This window comes from Stegostoma tigrinum, chromosome 35 (genome assembly GCF_030684315.1).
Source record: "Stegostoma tigrinum isolate sSteTig4 chromosome 35, sSteTig4.hap1, whole genome shotgun sequence".
Classification (NCBI taxonomy): Eukaryota; Metazoa; Chordata; class Chondrichthyes; order Orectolobiformes; family Stegostomatidae; genus Stegostoma; species Stegostoma tigrinum.
In genome coordinates this window covers 30,268-53,860 of record NC_081388.1, presented here as the reverse complement: position 1 = coordinate 53,860, position 23,593 = coordinate 30,268, and the positions used below count along the sequence as shown (strand labels likewise).

Here is a 23,593-nt window from a genome sequence, read left to right as displayed (position 1 = left end):
ACAGGGACTGGACCCCTGCTGTCCTGACCCGCTCACAGGGACTGGCCCCCGCAGCCCTGATCCGCTCACAGGGACTGGCCCCCGCAGTCCTGTCCCGCTGACAGGGACTTGCCCCCGCAGCCCTGACCCGCTCACAGGCTCTGGCCCCCGCAGCCCTGACCCGCACACATGGTCTGGGCCCTGCAGCCCTGACCCGCTCACAGCGATTTGCCCCCTGCAGTCCTGTCCCGCTGACAAGGACTGACCCCCGCAGTCCTGTCCCGCTCACAGGGACTGGCCCCCACAGCCCTGATCCGCTCACAGCGATTTACCCCGCAGTCCTGTCCCACTGACAGGGACTTGCCCTCGCAGCCCTGACCCGCTCACAGCGACTTGCCCCTCCTTCCTGACCTGCTCACAGCGACTTGCCCCTCCTTCCTGACCTGCTCACAGGCACTTGTTCCCTCCGTCGTAACCCGCTCACAACGACTTGTCCCCTCTGTCCTGACCCGCTCACAGCGTTTTGCCTCCCATCCCTCTTGCACAGGTCACCCCTTGCTCAGAAACGGTCCCAATGATGCATGAACCGGAAACCCTGCCCCCTGTGCCAGCTCCTTAACCATGCATTCATCTCACCTATCTTTCTATGACTTAGCTCACTCACACGTGGCACTCATGGCAACCCCTAAATTATTACCCTCTCGGTCCTGCCTTTCAGCCTCTTTGCTAACTCCTTGTACATAGTCTGCAGGATGTCATCCCTCTTTCTGCCCATGTCATTGGTACCAACGTGCCCCGTGGCCTCTGGCTGCTCACCCTCCCCTTTAAGAATTTGTTGCAACCACTCAGAGATGTCCTTGACCTTGCACCAGGGAAGCAACACGCAGCCCTGGTGTCTCAAATGTGGCGACAGAATCTATGCCCCCAACGAATGAGTCTCCAACCACACTCGCTCACTTGGATTTGCCTTACTCTGTCCCACAGCAGGGTGGTTTGTACTATGGACCTGGCTACTGCTGATTATATAACTGACCCAGTTTAGTTTTAGATCAGTGTTAACCTTGGTTTAGTGGATAGCCAAGCACCTCAGTAGTCTACAATACAGGAGAAATACATTATAAGCTGACAGATTCTGTGACAGTCAAGAACAAGCACTGAATTGTTCTGACCTCATTTCCAACACCTGGCCCGTAGCCTTGCATGGCTTGGATTGCACTCAGAACATAGAACAGTCCAGCACAGAACAGGCCCTTCAGCCCACAATGTTGTGCCGACCATTGATCCTCATGTATGCACCCTCAAATTTCTGTGACCATATACATGTCCAGCAGTCTCTTAAATGACCCCAATGACCTTGCTTCCACAACTGCTGCTGGCAACGCATTCCATGCTCTCACAACTCTCTGCATAAAGAACCTGCCTCTGACATCCCCTCTATACTTTCCACCAACCAGCTTAAAACTATGACCCCTCGTGCTAGCCATTTCTGCCCTGGGAAATAGTCTCTGGCTATCAACTCTATCTATGCCTCTCATTATCTTGTATACCTCAATTAGGTCCCCTCTCCTCCTCCTTTTCTCCAATGAAAAGAGACCGAGCTCAGTCAACCTCTCTTCATAAGATAAGCCCTCCAGTCCAGGCAGCATCCTGGTAAAAACTTGCACATTAAAAAAAAAGTAACGATGATGTGAGGGTAAGGACATGGAATTTTTTTGATATGGTCATATTCTCTCTTGTTGGAGCTGATTGCTGCTTAGCACTTGTATGGTGCAAATGTAACTTCTCCTTTATCAGGCCAAGCCTGACCGTTGTCCAAGTCTCACTGTATTTTCTCATCGTTGATTTAATGTTGGTTCGGCCCAACAGTGTTGTACATACCCTGCCTATTCTGAAACTCTACCACTTAATATTAAGTCTAATAAAGACGAGTATCCAATCTGCCTTCCAAACCACTTCAACGACCTGGTCCATTACATTGGGGGATCAACAGGCATGCACATCAAGATCCTGAGATCCCTCTGATCATTGGTGCTTGTGAGGTCCCTATGATTCATCATGGGCTCCAAGATCTGATTGTGCTGTGTCACCTAATCCTTATCCCATTTGTCCTTACATGAAATGATGTTCACAAACGCTTCTCAAAAATTCTTCCCAATCCGACTTTTTGCAATCATGACACAGGTGAGCATAAAACTTGGAACACGACAGCAACAGGAATGTGCCCTTTGGCCCACCATGTTGGTCCAAACATGACAACAAATGAAATAATCCCTTCTGCCTGTCCTTGATCCATAGTTCTCCATTCCTTGCAGATTCGTGCACTGAACTAAAAGTCCCTTTGAAATGCTTTCATCGTATCTGCATCCACTATCACCCCGGGCAATGTATTCCACACTTTTAACATGCTCAGTGTGAAATATTTGCCCCTCACATCTCTTTTGAACTTCCCCCCTCTCAGCTTAAATGCATGCCCCCTAATAGTGGACACTTCAACTCCAGGGGAGAAATTTTCTGACCGTTAGCTGTATTTATGTAACTCCTAATTTGATAGACTTCTATCAAGCCTGCCCTCAGCTTCCACTGCTCCAGAGAAAACGAAGAGTTTTTCCAGCTTCTCCCTCTCGTTCATACCCTCTATTCCAGTCAGCATGCTGGTAAATCTCTTCTGCACCCTGTCCAAAGCCTGCACGTCCTTAGTGTAATGTGGCGGCCAGAATTGAATGCAATACTCTGTGTGGTCTCACCAAAGTCTTGTAAAGCTGCAATGTGACATCCTGACTCTTGCACTGAGTTCCCCTATGAATAAAGGCAAGCATGCGATATGCCTTCTTGACCACCCTATCTACTTGTGTGGCTACTGTCAGGGAGTTATGGTCTAGGACCCCAAGATCCCTCTGGACATCACTGCTGTTTGGGGTCCTGCCATTAACTGTGTATCCCTTTCCTTAACACTTGGTCTCCTAAAATGCAACACCTCATGCCTGCCCAGATTAAATTCCATCGGCCATTTCTCCGCTCGTGTTTGCAATTGGTCTGTATCTTGCTGTGTCCTTTGACAACCTTCCATGCTGTCCACAAGTCCATTGGTCCTTATATCATCTGCAAACTTACTAATCCCCCGTCTACATTTGCAACCAAGTCATTTACACATATCACAAACAGCAGAAGTCACATCGATGCGGAACACCACTCGTCACTGAGCTGCAGCCAGAAAAACAGCTTTCCACCACTGAGACGGCAAGAACTGTAGATGCTGGAATCAGAGATAACCAAGTGTGGAGCTGGAGGAACGCAGCAGGTCAGGCAGCATCAGAGGAACAGGAAAGCTGACATTGTTGATGCTGCCTGGCCTGCTGTGTTCCTCCAGCCCTATACTGTGTTCTCTTTGTTAGCCTTCCACCGCTACCGTCTGCCTTATATGGGCAGGCCAAGTCACCACGGATCTCATGGATCTTAATCTTCTGGATGAGCATACCATGAGGGACCTTGTTGAAAACCTTCGTAAAATCCATGTATATGTTATCAACTGTTCTACCCAAATTGATCACCCTTGTCACCTCCTTGAAAACTTCAACTGACTTGGTAAGACATAACCTGCCCCGCATAATGCCATGCTGGCTGTCCCTTATTAGCCCATACCTTTGAGACATGAGACACTCACCAGTCTGTAGTTTCCTGGAAAGTCCCCGTTTTCCTGCTTGAACAGAGGAACAACTTTATCCACTCACCAGTCTCCGCAACCCCTCCAGTGCCTGGCAAGGATATCAGATCCTGTTGAAAGTGGGGTGTTGATGCATTTGTGTCATGATTGTGTTTTGTTTCAGCCCTAACATTGAAAGCAATGTAAGAATGTCTTTGTGCAGCAGGCGAGGTGTGATGAGACTGAGCCTTCATACAATTGCAAGATGTTGAAAATTTGCCATTTATGAAAACAGTGATAAATTTCCATGATCAACATTTCTGTTACACTGCAATGATTATCCCGTGGCATGTAAAATCAGAAAGATACGATAAAATGAGACTGGGTCATATACAGGGAGAATGTTTGCCTTTCATGTCTATCGAAGTAGTGAAATATTTCCGTGAATCTAAAAGTCACTTTTCCGTTCATTGAAGGACACAATCATCGCCTTGGAAGCTTCATCATGATACTACTTTGCATTTTTGAAGAGGGAAGAAGAAATCAACATGCAAATTCAATTCCATGGTTTTGGAAGTCCCATTGAGAACACGATTCATTTGCGCCAGCACAATGCTCTGACCGAGAAAGAATTGAAGGTGAGTTTGTAGTTTCGAAGATCGCAGCAATTTATGCATCAACTTCTTCATCGATAATGTTCCATTGCTTTCAAACTGCATTTTCCACTCTGCAAGATAATAACTGTTAGAACAAGCAACAGTATCGGCAGATGGTCAATGGGGAATGCAATGTTACAAAACCCAATCCATTCAACAACTTATTTCAGATATGTCAACAAATTAAATATTCCAGCACAGGATAAAACAAGGAAGATGAGAGTGAGGAGGCAATAGCTCTCATGACAAAAGAACAGAAATTTACCTTTCTCCATTCGAGCAAAAAAGCAGGCACACAAATAAATAATCATCTAACAATGCACGTGTGCAACGGAGGCTACAGGGGGACTAAGAATGCCGAATTGTTGTCATGCGTATTGCTGAAAGGATGATTGAAACAGAATCTGTGGTAAATTTGAATAAATACAGATGATGCATCTCAGGATGTTGGAGGAAGAACATTTGTGGACTGAGGCAAATTGTATTGCCCTTTTCAGGAGTTATTAGGTTCATAATGAATTGAAAGACTTCCTTCCGTGCTGAAAGCTTTAGTTTAGTTGCAGCTGGATCACAATTTCTGTTCCTGGTAGTATTTAGCAAACTGTTAAAAGTGAATGTCACTGCACAGAATTCCAAACATGACTCCAATCAGTAGAGAAAATATCCAAGGGGTATGATGAGTTGTATCCTCTCATGTTGAACAATGCAGCTACAGATACAATGGAGGCACTGATGATAATCTTCCAAGAATCCTTAGATTGTGGAAAATTCTCAGAGGATTGAAAGATTGTGAACATAACACCATTATTACAAAGATACTTCGGCAAAATAGCAAGCCAGTATTGCCAATTTAGGTCAACCTGGGTAGATGTTCATGCCGGCAATGAAAGATGAAATAACAGGGTACTGAGTGTGCCATGACATCCTACAGAGTTAACATCCTTTTATAAAGGGGAAATAATACTTGACAAACTTGCGACAGTGCTTTGAGAAGGAAACAAACATTACTGATGAAGGACCACCAGTTGATGTAGTACATTGAGATTTCAACAAAGCATTTGATAAGGTACAGCTCATAAGGTGTCTCAAATGAAATGAGCCCATGTGTTCAAGGGTAGTATGTTCGGATGGACAGAGGACTGCATCGTAAATAGAAGTAGAGTTGTAGCAGCAGGATGGTAACTGACAAGTCATGTACGGCCACAGAGCGAATGCTGCGGAGGCCATACACCTCATGTTGACTGGGTTGATTTCGGAAATGGCGTAGGGGATTGCTATGCTTAGGAAAGTTGGGCAGGGTGGGACTACGTTCATTGGCGTTTATAAGATTGAAAAAATCTTATTTTTTCAACATGTAAGATTCTTAAGAGGCTTGATGGTGTATATCCGTAGAGATTACTCCCATTTGTGAAAGATTTTACGACCAGAGGCCATATTTTCAAATTGGTTGCCTATTAATTCAGGGAAGAATTACTTCTTTCAGGTTGTAGCACTCTATTGAACACTTTAGCCAAGAAGATTTTCGAGGTAATGCCATTAATCATATGCTAGGCTGTAACGGCCAGGTTAATTTTTAAATCAAGAAACAATGATAATGAGAAAAGGGTCTAGGCCTGAAACGTCAGCTTTTGTGCTCCTGAGATGCTGCTTGGTCTGCTGTGTTCATCCAGCTTCACACTTTGTTATCTTGGATTGTCCAGCATCTGAGCTTCCCATTATCAGTGATAATGAGAAAAGGGTAGTCTTTACAGTGGAAGATACTTCAAGGATCCCCTTATTACTAAAGAATACAGGGAGGAATTAAACACATCGCTACCACACCATCAGTACCATGAGAGAAGTAGCAGTAGACAATCTAATGGAGTGAAAGCAGATTAGACTCTTTGCCGTGATGGTTTACTTTCTAAGATTCTCAACAATGAGCTTCAGAGTCAGTGTATGCGTTGATTGTAATTTCCCAAAAAGGCTTAGATTCTAGAGAAGCATCTGAGGGCTGGATAACTGCCGATGAGAGATACCTATTTAAAAAGGAGAGAGGCAAAAAGAAGATAACTACAACCGAAACAACGTAACATCTATTGTTGGAAATATGTGGCAATCAACTATGAAGAAAATAATAGCAGGACATTTGGAAAATCAGAATCTAATCAAACAGAATCACCATAGATAATGGGAACTGCAGATGCTGGAGAATCCAAGATGACAAAGTGTGAGGCTGGATGAACACAGCAGGCCAAGCAGCATCTCAGGAGCACAAAAGCTGACGTTTCGGGCCTAGACCCTTCATCAGAGAGGGGGATGGGGTGAGGGTTCTGGAACAAATAGGGAGAGAGGGGGAGGCGGACTGAAGATGGAGAGAAAAGAAAATAGGTGGAGAGAGCATAGGTGGGGAGGTAGGGAGGGGATAGGTCAGTCCAGGGAAGACGGACAGGTCAAGGAGGTGGGATGAGGTTAGTAGGTAGATGGGGGTGCGGCTAGGGCTGGGAGGAAGGGATGGGTGAGAGGAAGAACAGGTTAGGGAGGCAGAGACAGGTTTGACTGGCTTTGGGATGCAGTGGGTGCAGGGGAAGAGCTGGGCTGGTTGTGTGGTGCAGTGGGGGGAGGGGACGAATTGGGCTGGTTTAGGGATGCGGTGGGAGAGATTTTGAAACTGGTGAAGTCCACGTTGATACCATTATGCTGCAGGGTTCCCAGGCGGAAGATGAGTTGCTGTTCCTGCAACCTTCGGGTGGCATCATTGTGGCACTGCAGGAGGCCCATGATGGCCATGTCATCTAAAGAATGGGAGGGGGAGTGGAAATGGTTTGCGACTGGGAGGTGCAGTTGTTTGTTGCGAACTGAGCGGAGGTGTTCTGCAAAGCGGTCCCCAAGCCTCCGCTTGGTTTCCCCAATGTAGAGGAAACCACACCGGGTACAGTGGATGCAGTATACCACATTGGCAGATGTGCAGATGAACCTCTGCTTAATGTGGAATGTCATCTTGGGGCCTGGGATAGGGGTAAGGGAGGTGGTGTGGGGGCAAGTGTAGCATTTCCTGCGGTTGCAGGGGAAAGTGTCGGGTGTGGTGGGGTTGGAGGGCAGTGTGGAGCGAACAAGGGAGTCACGGAGAGAGTGGTCTCTCCGGAAAGCAGACAGGGGTGGGAATGGAAAAATGTCTTGGGTGGTGGGGTCGGATTGTAGATGGCGGAAGTGTCAGAGGATGATGCGTTGTGTCTGGAGGTTGGTGGGGTGGTGTGTGAGAACGAGGGGGATCCTCTTGAGGCGGTTGTGGCGGGGGCGGGGTGTGAGGGATGTGTTGCGGGAAATATGGGAGATGCGGTCAAGGGCGTTCTCGATCACTGTGGGGGGCAAGTTGCGGTCCTTGAGGAACTTGGACATCTGGGATGTGCGGGAGTGGAATGTCTTATCGTGGGAGCAGAAGCGGCCGAGGCGGAGGAATTGGGAATAGGGGATGGAATTTTTGCAGGATGGTGGGTGGGAGGAGGTGTATTCTAGGTAGTTGTGGGAGTCGGTGGGCTTGAAATGGACATCAGTTACAAGCTGGTTGCCTGAGATGGAGACTGAGAGGTCCAGGAAGGTGAGGGATGTGAAGTGAAGGTTGGGGTGGAAGGTGTTGGTGAAGTGGATGAACTGTTTGAACTCCTCTGGGGAGCGAGGGGCGGCGCCGATACAGTCATCAATGTACCGAAGGAAGAGGTGGGGTTTGGGGCCTCCAGTGACAGTGTAGCACTCCCTTAATATTGTGAAAGATTTTACGACCAGAGGCCACATTTTCAAATTGGTTGCCTATTAATTTAGGGGAAGAATTACTTCTTTCAGGTTGTAGCAATCTATTGAACACTTTAGCAGAGAAGGTTTTAGAGGTAATGCCATTAATTATATGCTCGGCTGAGATGGCCAGGTTCATGTTTAAATCAAGGAACAACGACAATGAGAAAAGGGTAGCCTTTACAGTGGAAGATACCTCAAGGATCCCCTTATTACTGAAGAATACAGGGAGGAATTAAACACATCACTACCACACCATCACTGCCATGAGAGAAGTAGCTGTAGACAATCTAATGGAGTGAAAGCAGATTAGACTCTTTGCCGTGATGGTTTACTTTCTAAGATTCGAAACAATGACCTTCAGAATCGGTGTATGCATTGATTGTAATTTCCCACAAAGGGTCAGATTCTCGAGAAGCATCTGAGGGCTGGAAAAATGCTGATGTGACGTCCCTATTGAAAAAGGAGAGAGGCAAAAAGAAGATAACTACAACCGAACCAGTCTAACATCTATTGTTGGAAATGTGTGGCAATCAACTATGAAGAAAATAATAGCAGGACATTTGGAAAATCAGAATCTAATCAAACAGAATCACCATAGCCTGATGAAAGAGAAATTATGTCTGGCTAATTTGTTTGGGTTTTTGGAGGAAGTTTTGGGAGGAGAATTAATAGAGGAAAACCAGTAAATGTGTTGTGTTTGGACTTGGAGAAAGCATTGAGAATGTACTCAAAAGTAATAAGCTAAGAGCTGAGGTTTTGAAGGCAGTATATTGCTATGGATCAGTATGCTTTGCACGTTCTGGAAGAAGAGATCACATCTCGAGTGAAATGCACCAAGTGAATATATATTTTGGGGAACTTGGTGGCAATGCGGTAAGTCAGTGCAGAGTGTAAGAGGTGCCATTTGCTTGCTTTTTTTGCCTGATAGTTCATAAGCATTTTTTTTTTGAGACAGGGTGAATTGAAGCCAGAATCAGGGACCGAGAGGGTGAACCAGGTTCATTGGTTGGTGATCGCTACTGGTTTAAGAATCTATTATCGGTAGCTTTCAGATTGAAAGTAAATCAGAGAAATATTTCCAGGCTACAAACTAAAAGACTAGAATGTTTTCAAATCAAATTAAGATCGAAGTAATTGAAATGGAGATGCCAGGCCAGATGATGATTTGTACCGACATGACGGGGGAGTGGTCAGGCCCCAGACTCCAGCTTACGGTTGATGAACTGGAATCTCAGTTTTTACCAATCAACAAATCACGTGGGGCAGAGTTACCAGGGAATGCTGTGCTTCAGGAGGCAGTCACACACCTGAGATTAACTAGCTGAAACTCGGTCAGTGGCCAATGACAAAGAACAGGGCAGGTGGAAGGATCCAGGATGTAGTGCAGAAGGAACCTTGGCCTTGGATCTTATCTAACAGGTTTGAGATTCTTTCTTCCTGTGTGGATGAGAGTGCAGGGTTTCGGGAAGATGAGTAAACTGACTATAGCACTGTGGTACAGGTGGGACATTCAGGAGGGGATAAAACGTGAAATGTAGTTATAATCAGAGGTAGTATAGTTAGGGGAATGAACACTGTTCGTTGTGACCAGGATCGAGAGTCTCGAAAGTAATGTTGCCGGCCTGGTGCCCAGGTTCAGGATATTCCATCTCGGCTACAAAGGAACTTGAAGTGGGAGGAGTAGAAATCCAGCTATCGTGGTCCACACAGGTACCATTGATATGGAAGAAAGAGGAAAGAGGTTCTGCTGAGGGATTATGAGCACCGAGGTGCTGAGGTGAGAAAGCAGAACCAGAATGGTAATAATCTCTGGATTATTATCTGAGCAATTTGGCACGGTGTGAACATAATTATAGATGTACATTGTTCAAATGGTGGCACGGCAGAAATGTGTTTGAATTCATGGGACATTGGCATCGGTATGGGGAAGGAGGGAGTCGTTCTGGTGTTATAGGCTCGACGAGAATCATATTGGGACAAGTATCCTCGCAAAATACAGAGCTGGGTCTGGGGCTAGGGCGTTAAAATAAAAAGTGTGGAGTGGGTGAGCTCAGTTGCATGGAAAATTGTGGAAAAAGTTAGAAGCTGGTAAGTGCTCAGCAAAGTTTCCAGAGCAAGTAAGAGGACAAAAAGTATGGAAATGGTCAGGAGCCTCACTTCAGCTGCAGCAGATAAGAAGGGTGGCTGTAAATGCCAGACTGAAGATCTTGTATTGAATTGCAGGGAGTGTATGAAACAAAGTGAATGAGTTTGTGGTGCAGATTGAAATTGACAGATACATCACTCTGGGTATCACAGAGAGGTGGTTGTTAGGGGATAAGTGTTGGGAACAAAATAGCCAATGATTCATGTCCGATAGAAAGAACAGGCAAATGGACAGAGATAACAAAGTGTGGAGCTGGATGAACACAGCAGGCCAAGCAGCATCTCAGGAGCGTAAAAGCGGACGTTTTGTGCCGAGACCCTTCTACTTCTGTGTGTTCATCCTGCTGTGTTCATCCAGATCCACACTTTGTTATCTTGGATTCTGAAGCATCTGCAGTTCCCATTATCTCCGATACAAATGGACAGAGATGCCAGGGTTGGCTTGTCAGTCAGAAATTAGGTCGCGCTGAAGGAACCACAGCTCTTGTGCTTGTTTATTAATGACTTGGAGGAAAGAGGTGCATGTGCTGTGGCTAAATTTGTAGATGACTGAAAAAATATTTAGAAAGACAAGGCATGGCCCAGAAACAGAGATTTACCAGGATGTTACTTGGATCGGAATGTATCAGCTATAAGGAGGGTTTGGTGGAAATGCTGTGTCATGATAAATGTAATGAGATCAGCCATGAAATCACCGAATGATGGAGGAATATTCAATGGGCCAAATGACTTTTTTTGTGAGTCTTCTTGTTTGACAATGCATTCATGAAGGTGTTTTTTTTTCTCTCTTGGATAAGATGTGAAAATGAAATGTATACGAGATAATGGGAACTGCAGATGCTGGAGAATCCAAGACAACAAAATGTGAGGCTGGATGAACACAGCAGGCCAAGCAGCATCTCAGGAGGACAAAAGTGCTCCTGAGATGCTGCTTGGCCTGCTGTGTTCATCCAGCCTCACATTTTGTTGTCATGAAATGTATACACTTCCTTTTCATCTGGGAATAAATAATTGTTCTGAATGATTTCCATTGACTAATAGCAATCTGACAAGCTTCGCAATGTAAAGAGATTTTTCGCTTCTTTTTAATTGTAAAGGTGTTCTTTGGAATTAATTTGGCATATATTATTTGCATCTCAGGAAGTATGTTCATCACTGCATCTCAAAAAGTGCTCTGGTGTATGACAGCAGCTTTTTAAAGATCACTTCAATGGTTGTGATTTTGAGTTGCCATAACACACATTAAATTACACTGTTGGCCAATCTGTCCATGATTATTTCATTATCTTATGCTTCAAACAGACAAGGAAATATTGGTGATGCAATGAAGTGTTTGACTCTCAAGTATAATTGCTGTTATAGTTTCCACTTGGAAGAAAGATTCACATCAAATTGACTGGTCAAGGAAATGGGACACTGACTGTGAGTACTTTGAATGTTCGAGTTATTCCTAAAATGAAAGTTATGACCTTGATGATTTCTCTTTCATGCAGATATGAAGAGACTCTTTCAAAATATCCTCCAGGTTAGTGGTTCAGGCAGAAAAGTGCAATATGTATATTTATGTATATACATGTACATGCGTAATCTGAAAAGATAATGAGTATAAATCACTTGTGACAAGGTGAGAATGAGTTATCCAGATAGTAAGAACTGCCAATGTTGGTGTCTGAGATAACACATTGTGGAGCTGGAGGAACACAGCAGGGCAGGCAGCATCAGAGGCTCAACAAAGTTGAGGTTTTGGGTCAGGACCCTTCCTGAGAAATGGAGGGTGGAAGGGAGCTCAGAAACAAATCGTGTGGAGGGGGAGGAGGTGCTGGGGAAGATAGGTGGGATGGTAATAAGTGAGTACTATCCAGATTGGAACAGATTTTCCCCAGGGGGTATTGAGTACGAATTCCAAATCACTCTCAAAATCTTAGTGACTGTTAACATTCATGTTTTTTGTCTGTGTGTTTCAGTAATTGCATGACAGTTGAATGGTTCGTTGAGAGTGAGGAACCTATGGATTCTCACACACCAAGATGGAATTTAGTTCGAAGAGTGACTTCAAAATAGTTGCTTGCTTTTAAAATCTTGACCGTTTTTGCTGTCCAGTTGAATGAATTTAGCTCATACTGCTTCAATAGGAATTAGTGTTTAATAGGAACATATTTGTGAAACTTACAGTTCCGTAAGTTTTAGCATAAACTGGTGCAGCCTTTCGGTGCTTGCAAAAAGGCTCATCTCTCCATTAATACCGAAGGAAAATTGGAGTTCAAAAGTAAGTTCACCCGCTGTCAGGGAATGAAATGTTAATGTTGACTCGAATATAATTTTTAAAAAAGTAATATATTTGTGTAACACTGAACTCAAATTAAAATTTGGATATGCTGGTTTTACAGATGGTTGGATATTGAATTCATTTTAAATGAGGGTGAAGATCACTTTAAATTCAGCATATTTGTGAAGAAAAGAAATAGCATGTCAAATAAAATTAACTGCATGACTCTTCATAGCCCTATATGTAGAATTTCATTCTGAACTATGAGACAGTTGTGACCCCATACTACCTCAGTGCTCATGGCAAGAGTAAGACTCCTGTTTGACGTGCTGTGCACTGCATGGAATGGCGGCAACATCAGATTCATTGATGCTTGAGAATCAAAAGAATATGACGATAAGATTTAAAATCAAAATCTCATTGAACACTTCAAGGAATGTATTACAGGAAGAGGGGGAAAACATGTATGACTAATAGAAGGTGGTGGCGCAGATCACATAGACCTGTGTGCTAAAACTTATCACAAATTTCACATTGAATGGACCAGTTTAAACAGGCTGGAGGAAGCAGACATGCCAGCCCAAACTTTTTGAATTTGAACATTCTGTTCGTAAACATCAGCAAAATTGTGGGAAACATGTTTATTCTTTCTCTTTTATTGCACGGAACCATACGATGAGACTGTTTTGATGAGGAATTTAAAGATTATGTGTCCCATCTGTTTGACTCACTGTTTGGTACCATAGGTTGGTACAATCTTCGTTCGAGAAGAAAAAGGGATGTTCCAGATACAGAAAACCGTCAAACCATTTACTACAAAGTCCGTTTCTGGTTAGTATTAATTAATGCAGTTGACGTTTTTAGCTCGACATGATTGCACAATGGAGTCAATAAGAAAATTCCATCTGATATTCCACATAAATTTTAAGTGGATATTAAAGCAGCTCATTTCTTTTTCACGCTGTATGCTGCTTTTAAGAATGGTTGTCTTCTTGTCGAAATGTTTAGCTTTGACTCCATGGCTTCTTCCATTAGCTCACATTGAAACACATGTTTCTTCAGCCAAAAATGCACGTTTACCCGGTGTAGCTTGACTAACCTTCCCCTGTGGTCGATCCCCTGAAATCCCCTGCAGTAGCTCCCCTGAAAAACAACTATACCATTTTGGATACTGTTCCGGGGGACGAGTTAGCAGGGGTATGCAGTAGGGTGCAGGTCTCTGGCACAGAGTCTGTCCCTCTTGCACAGAAGGGAAGCGGGGATAGGAAGAGAGTGATAGTCATTGGGGACTGAATAGTTAGAGGGACTGATAGAAGATTTGCCGGGAACGAAAGAGACTCACGATTGGTGTGTTGCCTACCAGGTGCCAGGGTCTGTGATGTCACGAATATCCTGGGTGGGAAATTGGCTAGTGCCATTCGGTTGGATTTGAACGAGCTCAGAAGGGGGATGGGAAACTGAGGTGCAGTCCCAGTACACAGGAGGATGAGCATAGGGAGGACATGGTCAGGACCTCACTGTCACAGAAGTGTGCTGGCAGACAGCAAGCTGGATTGAAGTGTGACGACTTTAATGCCGGGAGTATCCGGAATAATGTAGGTGAGCTTGCAGCTTGGATAGGTACCTGGGACTTCGATGTTGTGGCCATTTCGGAGGCATGGATAGAGCAGGGTCAGAAATGGATGTTGCAGGTTCTCGGGTTTAGATCTTTCATTAAGGTCTGGGAAGGTGGTAAAAGAGGGGGAGGTGTGGCTTTGTTGGTCAAGGACAGTATAACGGCGGCTGAAAGAACCTTTGAGGACTCGTCTACTGCGGTTGTATGGGCTGAGGTTGCCAAGGAAGGTTTGTCGACTGAGTCAGTGTGGGTGGAAGTTCGGAACAGCAAGGCAGCAGTCACTTCACTGGGGGTTTTCTACAGACCCCAAATAGCAGTTGGGAGATCGAAGAACTCATTGGCCGGCAGATTGTTGAAAAGTGCAAACGTATCAGGGTTGTTGTTATGGGTGACTTCAACTTTCCCAATATAGATTGAAACCTCCTTCGTGCAGATGGTTTGGATGGAGCCGTTTTTGTCAGGTGTGTTCAGGAGGGTTTCCTTACTCAGTATGTGGACAGGCCGACGAGGCAGGAGGCCATTTTGGATTTGGTGCTCGGCGATGAGCCAGGACAGGTGTCAGATCTCGTGGTGGGAGAACACTTTGGCGACAGTGACCGCAAGAGCCTCCCATTTACCATAGCCATGGAAAGGGAAAGGAGCAGTTACCAGGGGAGGATATTTCACTGGGGTCAAGGAAACTATGCTGCTATCAGACAGGAGTTGGGAAGTACAGATTGGGAGCAATTGTTCCACAGAAAGGGCGCAGCAGACATGTGGAGGCTGTTCAAGGAGCAGTTGTTGCGAGTGATGTATAAATTTGTTCCTCTGAGACAGGTAAGAAGGGGTAAGATCAAGGAGCCTTGGATGACGGGCACAGAGGTGCTTCTTGTCAAAAAGAAAAGGCAGCATACGTAAGGTGGAGGAAGTGAGGGTCTAGCACAGCTTTAGAGTATTACAGGCCTGCTCGGAAGGAGCTCAAAAGATATTGCCTGTACAATTGTTACCTGTTACAACCTTTGCGTCCACGCTTGCTCATTCAATGGTGTCAAGATGCCAGCAGTGCATGTACCTTCTCCATCCCCTAATGCCGTCAGCTCACACAAGACATAGTCCTTACTTAAAATCTTCTGATCAACCAAAGTTCATTGCAATGGACATTTTAGTTATCTGTCATGAAACGAAAACTGATTCTGACTGGCATGACCTGCAGTGCAAATGAATATAATCTGTGAAACGAGATTCCTTATGGGCTTGCAGCCGCTACAAATAATTGCTTTTCAAAGACGTTGCATACATACATTTTTTTCTCCTATCACCTTAGATTATTTTTTTGTTTATGCATGTTGTGTGGGTTTCCAGTCAGGCCCATAAACACAGGTTGATGCAGTCACTGTTACAACACGGTATTGAAGGAGAATTTGTGATCTTTGGAGTTTCATTCCAGTGTATGAAGGAGTGCACCATCAAGCCACTTCAGAGCACTACTGGCGACAAATTGTTGCAAGTTTTCAAGTGTTACCGATCGTCACATAAAATATGGCCTTTTTGTTGTTGCGCTATTCATCTTAACTGCAACATATCTAGTATTTAGGCTTGGAAACTATTTCAAGTTTTTTGATTTACTTGTTCAAAATCATTTATGATTGTTGTCATGATATCTACAATATGTTATTTTGATTGGACATAGAGGATTGGATCTGTCTTGATGGAAATAATGTATGCGCTTATAAAACCCCTTCTGGGCAAGGTAGGTGCTCAGTGGTTAGAGCTGCTCATGCACTGGGGAGCCAATTGAGATTCCAGTCTTGGGTAACTATCTGTGTGGAATTGACACGTCCTCCTTGCTTTGTATCATTGAATTCAATCCTTCAAACTCTATGATAAATATTTAAATTGCCACTGATATGTGAGGGTTGTTTTTAGTACACAGTAATGGTTTATTATGTTTCATTGGTACATAATGAATATTTTATGTATATGCAAATGGGCAAGTTGGTAACGATGCAGTCCGCAGACCTGGAGGATAATAACACTGTCCTTCAATCGCCCACGATGCCCTCTGCAAATTGGAAGAAAACAAAAATTTCTCTAAGATTCATCTCTCCTCCCGTCAGTCGATCAAAATTAATTCATGATTTTGTACAGGCCAATAACCGTAAGATTACACGAGCCTAAACAAAACTACTGGCTCATATTAGTTCAGTAAAGTGAAAGGGCAACAATAGAGGTAGTAGGAACTGCAGATGCTGGAGAATCTGAGATAAGAAGGTGTAAAGCTGGATGAACACAGCAGGCCAAGCAGTATCATTCGGCTCTACACCTTGTTATCTCAGATTCTCCAGCGCCAATTTTCTGAAGCAGGGTCTCGTCCCGAAACATCAGCTTTCTTGCTTCTCTGATGCTGCTTGACCTGCTGTGTTCATCCAGCTCTCCACCTTGGGCAACAATAGAGTATGCTTTAAGTCACTCGATGGGTTTGTCTTCCTTAGGGTGGAGTTAGTGGAACCGAAAAAGATGTCTCCCTCACAGCGTTTGTGACAAAAGAATTGCATCGTTCCTTGGCGGCCTTTCAACAGAAGAATATTCAGAGATTTCCCGAGTGGTAAGAATGTAACTTCTTTTACTTCTCTTTATCTCACTTTTTCCAACAATTGGAAAATAGATTTTAGAAATAACATCGAGCTGATGAAGTGTGAAAAGAAGAATAATTCCAAGCAGTGGTGCGAGTTGGTCAGTGAGGTGGGAGGAGTGGATAGGTGGGAGAGAAGGCGGACAGGTCATGGAGGCGGGGATGAGGGGAGGAACTAGTCTTGGGATGAGGCTGGCGGGTGGGGAGATTTTGAGGGTGGCCAAGTCCACATTGAGGCTATTGAGTTGGAAGCTCCCGAGGCAGAATATGAGGTGCTGCTCCTCCAGTTTCTGGGTGGTTTGGTTGTGACACTGGAAGAGGCCCAGGATGGACATGTCATTCAGGGAGTGGGAGGGGGAGTTGAAGTGATGCAATGATTTGGACACGAAAATAGAAGGTGTGGTTAGTAAGTTTCCCAATGATTGAAGGTATAGTAGCCAGCCAAGAAGGTCACCTCAGAATACAATGGGACATTGACAAGGGCCAATAAACTGAGGAATGGCAGATGGTGTTGAGGTTAGACAAATGTGAGGTGCTACATTTTGGAAAGGCAAATCAGGGCAGCACGTTTACACTCAAGGTTGTGGGGAGTGTTGCTTAATAAAGAGACACTGGAGTGCAGTTTCGTAGTTGCATCAAAGTACAGCCACTGGGAGAAAGGATATGAAGGAGACATTTGGTGTGCTCGCCTTTATCGGTCATTGCATTGAGTATCGGAGTTGGGAGATCTCTTAGCAGCCATATAGGACGTTGGTTCGGCTGCTTTTGGAATACTGCAATCGATTCTGGTCTCCTTGCGAGAGGAAGGATGTCGGCGCAACATTGAGGGCCGAAGGGCCTGTTCTGCGCTGTACTGTTGTATGTTGTAAACTTGAAAGGGTTCAGAGAAGATCTACAAGGATGTTATGAGCATCGGAGGTTGGAGGTATACCGTGGGCTTGAACAGGCAGCTATTTCTTGGAACTTTGGAGTTTAGGGCTGACCATATAGAAGTTTATACAATTATAAGGGACGTGGATAGAGTGAACAGCCAAGATCTTTTCCCCGGGTTGCTGGAATCCAAAACTGGAGGGAATAGGTTAAAAATGAGAGAGGGAAGATTTAAAATGGACCGGATTTTTTTCATAGTGGTGCATGTATGGAGTGAGCTGCCAGAGGAAGTGGTGGAGGCTTGTACGTTTAAAAGGCATGTGGATGGGTATATGAATAGGATGGGTTGAGAGGAATATGGGCCAAATGCTGGCAAATGGGACTAAATTAATTTAGGATATCTGGTCAACATAGACAAATTGGGCCAAAGGATCTGTTTCCCGACTGTACATCTCTCTGATTCTCAGTGTCTTTTTTCTTAACCACGTGGCCCATAATTAGAAAAACTTGAATCAGGATTTGGGAATATGACAATTCTAATTGGATCTGTTTGATGAAATTAACTCTGTAGGTAATGGTGGTTGAATTATGATTCGTCAAATTTGAGTTTATTGCAGCATCTTATAGAATAGAGGAAACACATGTAATCAAAATTGAAAATCAAAACTTGGTAAAATTTTGCATTGGAAATACATGACCAGCCATTGGAGGAGATTCATGACCATTGCATTCAAGTGAGAACAACAAATGCGATTCAGTGACTCAGTGAAATGGGATGCAGTGACTCAGTGAAATTGAATGCAGTGACTCTGTGAACTGGGATACAGTGACTGAGGGTAATGGGATGCAGTGACTGAGGGTAATTAGATGCAGTGACTGAGTGAAATAGGATGCAGTGACTGCGGGAAATGGGTTGTAGAGACTGCGGGAAATGGGTTGTAGTGACTGAGGGAAATGAGATACAGTGACTGATGGAAATGGGATGCGTTGACTGATGGAAATGGGATGCGTTGACTGATTGAAAGGAGATGCAGTGACTGTGGGAAATGGGATGCTGTGTCTGAGGGTAATGGAATGCAGTGACTGAGGGGAATGGGATGCCGAGACTGATTGAACTGGGTTGCAGTGACTGAGTAAACTGGGATGCTGTGACTATGTCTAATGGGATGCAGTGACTGAGGGAAATGGGATCCAGTGACTGTGGGAAATGGGTTGCAGTGAATGTGTGAACTGGGATGCAGTGACTCATGGAGATGGGATGCTGTGACTGAGTGAAATGGGATGCTGTGACTGAGGGTGATGGGAGGCAGTGACTGAGGGAAAGGTGATTCCGTGTATTTGGGAAATGGGATGCGGTGACTGTGGCGAAGGGGATGCAGTGACTGTGGGAGATGGAATGCAGTGACTGAGTGAAATGGGATGCTGTGACTGAGGTTAATGGGATGCAGTGACTGAGGGAAAGGAGATGCAGTGACTGTGGGAAATGGCATGCTGTGACTGAGAGAAATGGGATGCTGTGACTGACGGTTTTGGGATGCAGTGACTCTTAAATGGGATGCAGTGACTGCGTGAAGTGGGCTACAGTGACTGTGTCAAATGGGTTGCAGTGACTGAGTGAAATGGGATGCAGTGACTGATGGAAATGGGACGCAGTGACTGCTGGGAATGGGATGCAGTGTCTGAGGGAAATGGGATGCTGTGACTGAGCGTACTGTGATGCAGTGACTGAGGGTAATGGGATGTAGTGACTGATGGTAATGGGATGCAGTGACTGGGAAATGGGATGCAGCGATTGATGGAAATGGGACGCAGTGACTGATGGAAAGGAGATGCAGTGACTCTGTGAAATGGGATGCAGTGACTGAGTGAAATGGGATGCAGTGACTGAGTGAAATGGGATTGCCGTGACAGTGGAAAGGAGATGCAGTGACTGAGGGAAATGGGTTGCAGTGACTGAGGGAAATGGGTTGCAGTGACTGTGTGAATAGGGATGCAGTGGCTGAGGGAAATGAGATGCCGAGACTGAGTGAACTGGGATGCAGTGACTGATGGAAATGGTATGCAGTGACTGAGGGAAATGGGATGCAGTGACTGACGGAAATGGAATGCAGTGTCTGTTGGAAATGGGATCCTGCGACTGAAGGTAATGGGATGCAGTGACTGAGGGTAATGGGATGCAGTGACTGTGGGGATTGGGATGCAGTGACTGAGGGAAATGGGATTCAGTGACTGAGATAAATGGGATGCAGTGACTGATGGAAATGGGATGCAGTGAATGAGGAAAATGGGATTCAGTGACTGAGATGAATGGGATGCAGTGACTGATGGAAATGGGATGCAGTGACTGAGGGTAATGGGTTGCAGTCACTGAGTGAAATGGGATGCTGTGACACTGTGGAATGGGATGCAGTGACTCACTGGAATGTGACGCATTGACTGAGGGAAAGGAGATGCAGTGAATGTGGGAAATGGGATGCTCTGACTGAGGGTAATGTGATGCAGTGACTGAGGGTAACGCGATGCAGTGACTGTGGTTCATGGGATGCAGTGAATGAGGGAGAGGAGATGCAGTGAATGTGGGAAATTGCATGCAATGACTGAGGGAAATGGGATGCAGTGACTGATGGAAATCAGATGCAGTGTCTGAGGGAAATGGGATGCTGTGACTGAGCGTACTGGGATGCAATGACTGAGGGTAATGGGATGTAGTGACTGATGGTAATGGGATGTAGTGACTGATGGTAATGGGATGCAGTGACTGAGGTGAAATGGGCTGCAGAGACTGAGTGAAATGGCATGCAGTGATTGAGGAACGGCGATGCAGTGACTGTGGGAAATGGGATGCAGTGACTGATGGAAATGGGATGCAGTGACTGAGGACAATGGGATGCAGTGACTGAGTGAACTGTGATTCAGTCACTGTGATGCAGTGGCTGAGTGGAATGGGATGCAGTGACTGAGTGAAATGAGATGCAGTGACTGAGGGACATGGGATGCAGTGACTGAGGGACATGCGATGCAGTGACTGAGGGACTGGGAAGGAGTGACTGAGTTAATATGGAATCAGTGCCCGAGCGGGCTTGGGTTGCAGTGACTGAGGGAAGTGGGATACAGTGCCTGACCGAAAAGCGACGCACTGACGAGTGAAATGGGATGCAGTGACTGAGGGACATCGGATCCTGTGACACACGGACATGGGATGCCGTGATTGAGGGAAATGGGATGCAGTGAATTAGTGAAATGAGATGCAGTGACTGATGGAAATTGGATGCAGTGACAGAGTGATAGGCGCTGCAGTGCCTGATGGAAATGTGATGCAGTTACTGTGGGACATGGGATGCAGTGACTGTGGTACTGAGAAGGAGTGACTGAGTTAATAGGGATGCAGTGCCCGAGCGGGCTTGGGGTGCAGTGACTGAGTGAAATGGGATGCAGTGACTGATGGAAATGGGATGCAGTGACTCAGTGAAATGAGATACATTGACTGAGTGAAATGGAATGCAGTAACTGAGGGAAATGGGATACAGTGAATGAGGGAAATGGGATGCTTTGACTGAGTGAAATGAGATGCAGTGACTGATGGCAATGGGATGCAGTAACTGAGGGACATGGGATGCAGTGACTGAGGGACATGGGATGCAGTGACTGAGGGAAATGGGATGCAGTGACTAAGTGAAATGGGATGCAGTGACTGAAGTACGTGGGATGCAGTGAAGGAGGGACGTGGGATGCAGTGACTGAGGGACATGGGATGCAGTGACTGCGTGAAATGGGATGCGGTGACTGAGTGAAATGAGATGCGGTGACTGAGGGACATGGGATGCAGTGACTGAGGGACATGGGATGCAGTGACTGAGTGAAATGCGATGCAGAGACTGAGGGAAAGGAGATGCTGTGACTGTGGGAAATGGGATGCAGTGAGTGTGGGAAATTGAATGCAGCGTCTGTGAGATACGGGAAACAATGACTGTTGGAAATGGGATGCAGTGACTGTGGTGAAGGAGATGCAATGATTGAGTGAAATGGGATGCAGTGATTGAGTGAAATGGGAAGCACTGACTGAGTGAAATGGGATTCACTGACTGAGTTAAATGTGATGCAGAGGCTGAATGAAATGGGATGCAGTGACTACTTGAAATGGGATGCAGTGACTGAGTGAAATGTGATTCAGTCACTGAGTGAAATCGGATGCAGTCAGTGAGTGAAATGGGATGCAGTCACTGAGTGAAATGGGATGCAGTCACTGAGTGAAATGGGATGCAGTGACTGAGTGAAATGGGATGCAGTGACTGAGGGAAATGGGATGCAGTCACTGAGGGAAATGGGATGCAGTGACTGAGGGAAATGAGATGCCAAGACTGAGTGAACGGGATGCAGTGACTGATGGAAATGGTATGCAGTGACTGAGAGAAATGGCATGCAGTGACTGACGGAAATGGAATGCAATGTCTGTTGGAAATGGGATCCTGCGACTGAAGGTAATGAGATGCCGTGACTGAGGGTAATGGGATGCAGTGACTGAGTGAAATGGGATGCAGTGACTAGGAAATGGGATGCAGTGACTATGGGAAATGGGACACAGTGAGTGAGTGAAATGGGATGCAGTGACTGAGTGAGGTTGGATGCAGTGACTGAGGACAATGGGATGCAGTGACTGAGGACAATGGGATGCAGTGACTGAGAGAAATGGGATGCCGTGACTGGGAAATGGGATGCAGTGATTGATGGAAATGGGACGCAGTGACTAAGTGAAATGGGACGCAGTGACTGATGGAAAGGAGATGCAGTGACTCTGTGAAATGGGATGCAGTGACTGAGTGAAATGGGATGCAGTGACTGAGTGAAATGGGATTGCCGTGACTGTGGAAAGGAGATGCAGTGACTGAGGAAATGGGATGCAGTGACTGAGGAAATGGGATGCAGTGACTGAGGGAAATGGGATGCAGTGACTGAGGGAAATGAGATGCCGAGACTGAGTGAACTGGGATGCAGTGACTGAGGGAAATGGGATGCAGTGACAGACGGAAATGTAATGCAATGTCTGTTGGAAATGGGATCCTGCGACTGAAGGTAATGAGATGCCGTGACTGAGTGTAATGGGATGCAGTGACTGAGTGAAATGGGATGCAGTGACTGGGAAATGGGATGCAGTGACTATGGGAAATGGGACACAGTGAGTGAGTGAAATGGGACGCAGTGACTGATGGAAAGGAGATGCAGTGACTCTGTGAAATGGGATGCAGTGACTGAGTGAAATGGGATGCAGTGACTGATGGAAATGGGATGCAGTGACTGATGGAAATGGGATGCAGTGTCTGACGGAAATTGAATGCCGCATCAGTGAGAAACGGGATGCAGTGACTGAGAGAAATGGGATCCAGCGACTGAGGGAAATGGAATGCCGTGACTGAGGGAAATGGGATGCAGTGACTGAGTGAAATGGGAAGCAGTGACTGATGGAAATGAGACGCCGTGACTTGGGGAAAGGAGATGCAGTGACTGTGGGAAATGGGATGCAGTGACTGTGGGAAATGGGATGCAGTGACTTACGGAAATGGGATGAAGTGACTGAGTGAGATGGGATGCAGTGTCTGAGTGAAATGGGATGCAGTGTCTGAGTGAAATGGGATGCAGTTCATGAGTGAAATGAGATGCAGTGACTGATGGAAATTGGATGCACTGACAGAGTGACATGCGCTGCAGTGCCAGATGGAAATGTGATGCAGTTACTGTGGGACATGGGATGCAGTGACTGAGGTACTGGGAAGGAGTGACTGAGTTAATAGGGATGCAGTGCCCGAGGGGGCTTGGGGTGCAGTGACTGAGTGAAATGGGATGCAGTGACTGATGGAAATGGGATGCAGTGACTGAGTGAAAAGAGATACATTGACTGAGTGAAATGGAATCCAGTAACTGAGGGAAATGGTATGAAGTGACTGAGGGCAATGGGATGCAATGACTGACGGAAATGGGATGCAGTGTCTGTGTGAAATGGGATCCTGCGACTGAGGTTCATGGGATGCAGTGACTGAGTGAAATG

At 45.6% G+C, this 23,593-nt stretch overlaps 1 long non-coding RNA gene across 1 annotated transcript in view; it reads left to right on the top strand.

The window, feature by feature from the left end:
* Positions 1-4,235, top strand: part of LOC132206322 (uncharacterized) — a 218,044-nt gene extending 213,809 nt beyond the window's left edge. The window contains exon 9 of the long non-coding RNA XR_009442973.1: positions 4,096-4,235. This is a non-coding gene — a long non-coding RNA (uncharacterized LOC132206322). The remainder of the gene's footprint in view (positions 1-4,095) is intronic.
* Positions 4,236-23,593: the final 19,358 nt, after the last annotated feature.